At 40.9% G+C, this 5619-nt stretch overlaps 1 pseudogene; it reads left to right on the top strand.

Moving 5' to 3' along the window:
* Nucleotides 1–140, top strand: LOC136321464 (U2 spliceosomal RNA; annotated as a pseudogene).
* Nucleotides 141–5619: the final 5479 nt, after the last annotated feature.

Genomic DNA, 5619 nt, shown 5'->3' with positions numbered 1-5619 from the left:
ATCGCTTCTCGGCCTTTTGGCTAAGATCAAGTGTGGTATCTGTTCCTATCAGTTAAATAAAACTGAGACTGAAGCCCTGGCCGGTTGGCTCAGTGATAGAGCTTCGGCCTGGCATGCAGAAGTCCCAGGTTCGATTCCCAGCCAGGGCACACAGGAGAGGAGCCCATCTGCTTCTCTACCCCTCCCCCTCTTCTTCCTCTCTGTCTCTCTCTTCCCCTCCCGCAGCTGAGGGTCCATTGGAGGAAAGATGGCCCGGGCGCTGGGGATGGCTCCTTTGCCTCTGCCCCAGGCGCTAGAGTGGCTCTGGTTGCAACAGAGCGACGCCCTGGACGGGCAGAGCATCGCCCCCTGGTGGGCAGAGCGTCACCCCCTGGTGGGCGTGCCGGGTGGATCTCGGTCGGGCGCATGTGGGAGTCTGTCTGACTGTCTTTCCCCATTTCCAGCTTCAGAAAAAATACAAATTCTAAAATGAATAAAAAATAAAAACAAAACAAAACTGCCTGACCTGTGGTGGCGCAGTGGATAAAGCGTCGACCTGGAAATTCTGAGGTCGCTGGTTCGAAACCCTGGGCTTGCCTGGTCAAGGCACATATGGGAGTTGATGCTTCCTGCTCCTCCCCCCTTCTCTCTCTCTCTCTTCTTTCTAAAATGAATAAAAAATAAAAACAAAACAAAGAAAAAATACAAAAAAAAAAAAACCCAAAAAAACCCAAAAACTGAGACTCATGGACATAAATAAAAATGAAGTGGTTACCAAAAGAAAGGGGATATGAGGGAGTTAGAGGAGGGATGAGTGGGGTAAAGAGTATAATGAGAGACAAATATAAGGTGACAATAAATTATTTCACTTTGGGAGATGAGGATACAACATAATCAACAGCTCAAATGCTATACAAATGTTTACGTAAAACCTATGTACTTATTGATCAATGTCACCATGTTTATTTTCTAAATAAAATTTAAAATTAAAAAAATAAAATAAATAAACTGAACCAAATATATTTGATATTTACCCAAAGCTGCAAGATTTCAGCTGGTGCCCGACTCACCATGTCCATCACCTTACAAACTCCATAAGCCATGTTCGTACCTCTTCCCTCGCCATTGTGCACTGATGAGTCATGAAATTTATGCTCTGAGCAGTTGTGGGATTCAGCTGGCTCTCACAGGTTCAGTAGAACCAATACCTAATCTTTCGTTGAGTTTGATGAACCGCTTGGTAAAGTGGCACTTGTAATCAGGGTTCTCTCTAAGGTGGGAACCTGGGCAGCTGCCCAATGTACAAATCACAAATTTACATTCCTTACTGTTTTTTAACATTCATCTGCACAACAGCATATTCTGAGTGCCCGTAGTAATGTTCATTCTGTCCATAGGTAAAGAAATGGGATTCTACCCGTACAGTGAAAATATGGTTAAGGACAAATTACACAGCCGATGATGCTCATTTAAAAGTTAAAAAATTGCAAGTGCTGATTGATGCAAATCAAGAAGCAATACAAAAATATCTTAAATAACAGTTTTATTGTTTTTGTCAGATATTATTTAATATTTTTATTAATTTTTAAAATACTTTCTTATAATCTACTTTTGTGAACTTGTTTTATTATTAAGTATTAAATGTATGAAATAATAAACTATTTTCAGTATATACTTTTTTATACTTAAAATAGTCATTAGGACAGAGAGCCGGTTGTTAAATTATTTGAATCCCACCACTGGCCCTGAGGAATCAGGACCACCTGTGACAAGTGCACTGCTCCTTCCTGCTCCCACAGACACCTGCCTGCAGCCCCTGGACTCCTGACAGGGCTCTGAGCTTCTCCTGCGGGCTGTGAGCTGCAGAGGGAAGCCCGGGGCACGGAAAGGCCATGGGGCAGCTTAGAGTGTCTCTCTCTCATACACCAGCTCTTGCCATGACTTAATTGAGCTCTGTGTAGCATATAGATAAAAAGTAATAATCATAATGGAAAAAAATTAGGAATGCTTCGTTTTTGCATAAATTTCTTATTAGATTCTCATTGTGTGCACTGCCTAACCTGAACATTTCATGATGCTGGTATTCAGTCCAGGAGCCATTGCAGACACGACCTGGAGGTGGAAGACACTTCCTACAAGTGCACATGGGCTCCTGCACCGTCCACCATTGGGGGCACTCCGTGACCCGCTGTATCACGGGCTCTCCCCGCAGGGCTGACCCTTCTTCCCAGGAAGGAGAGGAGTGTGCTCATCACAATGCATTTTTCTTCAGAAACAATTTTTAACTTCAAACTTGAAAATAACATAAAAGTGACAGAAATGTTGCAATGATCTCTATTAGAAAAAGGCCTGTGCACATTACCCAGACCACCCACTATTGATGTGTTGTATTTTTGCTCCAGTGTGAGGTCTCTTTGGGGAATTTTAGTTAAAAAAACAAACAAACAAACAAACAAAAAAACCTGAGAACCTCAGCTTGTGAGACAAATCATCCAGGAGATACACGAAGTCTTACTCATCAAATTACAGCCATGATCCCACCCCATCCCAGATCTCCAGAAAGTTCAGACCCAAGTCCAGGGGCAAATTCACTACTGAGTAAGTTACAAAAATACAACACAAAAGTGGCTTAAAACCCTCTCAAAATCACAGTGGTCTTGCAGGCTCCATTCAGAGGAGCTTGGGGCTCTGCAGACATAACACTGCCTGGGCCCATGACATTTCCAGGGGGTACCCAGTGACTTCATTCCCCCTGTAGTAGAAGACACTGAGCTCGGGGTCTCTCCTTCCAGCCTAAGCCCCTTTACAGCAGGATCGAGGTCAGCAGGCCCAGGGAGGCTCTGTACAGTGCATGAGTTCTACGGGGAGGAAGTTCCATAAAGAATCCCGAGGAAGAACTGCCTCTAGCAATGAGGCCCCGTCCTCACAGCTCCTCCTGACCTGCCCACAGTCGATAGGTACGCTGGTCCCTGCTTGAGACACATGCTCCTCCTTGTATGTCAGCCCCTCATGTGAGCAAAAAACTTGAGGACAGAAAGTCACAATGCCACTAATGACCTCCCCAAGGGGAAAGTCTGAGTCCTGTGCACACACAGCTGTCATTTACAATGATGAAAATAAGCAGATTTTCTAAGTGTTGACCCTAGGGCACAAAGGCATCACACTGTGGCTCCCAGGACAGGCTGAAGGAAGCCTGTGTATTCTGGAGGAACACCCTGGAAAAAGAGGCCAAAAGGCCTCAGGGCTTGTGAGATGGCCCAGGAAACGGACCAGCTAATTCTCACTTCAGGATCCTCAAGATTATTTACTGTTCTTACCTTGATTCCTTGTTCATCAGAAAAGTCCTTTCTTCTTAAACAGGCTTTTGTAGTGAAGGTGACAAAGCCTTTTGTTCCATGCTGATATCAGTCCTCTGTAATCACTAACTATCTAGGTGTACAGACACATAGCCTTAGCATCTTCTCAAAATTTCTATCATTTATGACCTACTGTTCTTTCATGTAAGACATACGACATAAGATCTCACAGGAATATTTCTCTTGTATTTAATTTTTTTTTTTTATTTTAGAGAGGGAGGACAGGAGCAGGAGAGACAGGACATCTATCTGTTCCTGTATGTGTGCTGAGTGGGGATAAACTTGTCAACTTTTTGATTCAGGTCAATGCTCTAAACCAAGGGTAGTAAACATTTTTATACCTACCACCCACTTTCGTATCTCTGTTACTAGAAAAATTTTAAAACATCCCACCGGTTTCATAGTAATGGTGATTTATAAAGTAGGTAAGTAACTTTACTTTATAAAATTTATAAAGCAGATTTACAGCAAGTTAAAGCATATAATAATAATTACTTACCAAGTACTTTATGTCAGATTTTCACTAAGTTGGGAAGAATTAAACTTTATAAAACAACTTATTATAGTTAAATTTATCTTTTTATTTATACTTTAGTTGCTCCACTACCACCCACCATGAAAGCTGGAACACCCACTAGTGGGCGGTAGGAACCAGGTTGACTACCACTGCTCTAAACAAAGGAGCTATCTGGCCAGGGCCTTACAGGACTATTTCTTGCCCAGCACTGTCTAATACACAGGTGCTGACCAATAAAGGTTATATATTCATTGGTTGATCTCTATTTATTATAGTAATTAAGTCATAATTAAGTCATAACTTACATTTTTTATGCTGTAAGTTATCTTTTTCCTGATATTGGTTTTTTACTGGTCAGGAAAATGGCCGCCATGAGGCAGAGAAAGAAATCCAGGCCTCTGTGAATGAAACCAGAGTGTGCCACATGGGTCCGTAGGGTCTCAGCCAGGTCGCTTCACAAGCCCCTGGAGTGTTTACTTCACAGCATCCCAGTTACTGGTCCCACGAGTCCCCTTCCTTTCACCTCTCGTCCCCATGCAATCTGGCTTCCACCCCAACTATTAAACTGAAATTTCTGATTTCTTCCATATTAATCTTGAAGCCAATTTAAATTTGGTATATTGTAAGAAGTAGAAGTCTTTTTTTATTTTCCTAATGGTTATTGGCAATATCTGACCAAAACATAAATAATCCTTTAATGGCTGAATTGTAACGTTGATGCTATAATTTAAGTCCCTTATATATATATAGATCCATTTTAGAGCTCTTTAATGGCCCTTAGTATGGTTGTGTTTTTTCTTCTTCTTCTTTAGTGAGAAAGAGAGACAGACAGACAGTCAGGAAGAGAGAGAGATTAGAAGCATCAACTCATAGTTGTAGCACCTTAGTTGTTCATTGATTGCTTTCTCATACGTTTGACTGGGGATTCCAGCTGATTCAGTGACCCCTTTGCTCAAGCCAGTGACATTGGTTACAAGCCAGAAGATTTGGGGTTCAATCTAGTCACCTTCAAGCTCAAACCAGCGACCATGGGGTCATGTTTATGAGCCCATGCTTAAGCATGCACCCTCGGGGTTTTGAACCTGGGTCCTCATAGTCTTAGGACAATGCTCTATCCATTGAGCTACTGCCTGGTCAAGCTGATGTCCATTTCTACTCCAACTTATCTGGATCAAGAAGAATTATTTTTTTAGTAATTTTTAATATCTGATATGCCAAGTATCTACTCAATGTTCTTCCTAATATGTTGGCCATTTTCAAACACAGATTGTTCCCTAGAAATTTTAAAATAATTTTAACCAGACTCTGATGAAGCTCCAATGGAATTCAGGATGAAAGTACTATAATGATTTTGTGTATAAATTTTGGAAATATTGATATTTTTGTAATTTGTCTTTCAAAAACATAGTATATACTACCTCACTCATTACATTGCTTTTTATGTGTTTTATAATTTGTCACACTTATGAATGAGACATCTTTATTCCATTTCTAATTCTCACTGTTGTTTGTAGCATGCACAAGCCGTTGTGTATGTGTGTGTGTATATATATATATATACACACATACATTTAGTATATATATATATACACATATATTTAGCATATATCCAGCCACTTACATGCATCTCATCCTATTATTTTATTTCTCTGAGTGGTGCTCTGTGAGTACATCTCATGTCTCCAGATGAAAGATTCATATTGTCTGCCAATGAAAGATTTTTCATCATATCTTTGGAAATAGTTAAGATTCTTTCAATTTGTTATT

The sequence above is a fragment of the Saccopteryx bilineata genome, chromosome 1 (assembly GCF_036850765.1).
Source record: "Saccopteryx bilineata isolate mSacBil1 chromosome 1, mSacBil1_pri_phased_curated, whole genome shotgun sequence".
NCBI classification, from domain to species: Eukaryota; Metazoa; Chordata; class Mammalia; order Chiroptera; family Emballonuridae; genus Saccopteryx; species Saccopteryx bilineata.
The sequence above is the reverse complement of the archived record's forward strand: the minus strand, read 5'-3'. Positions and strand labels throughout refer to the sequence as shown.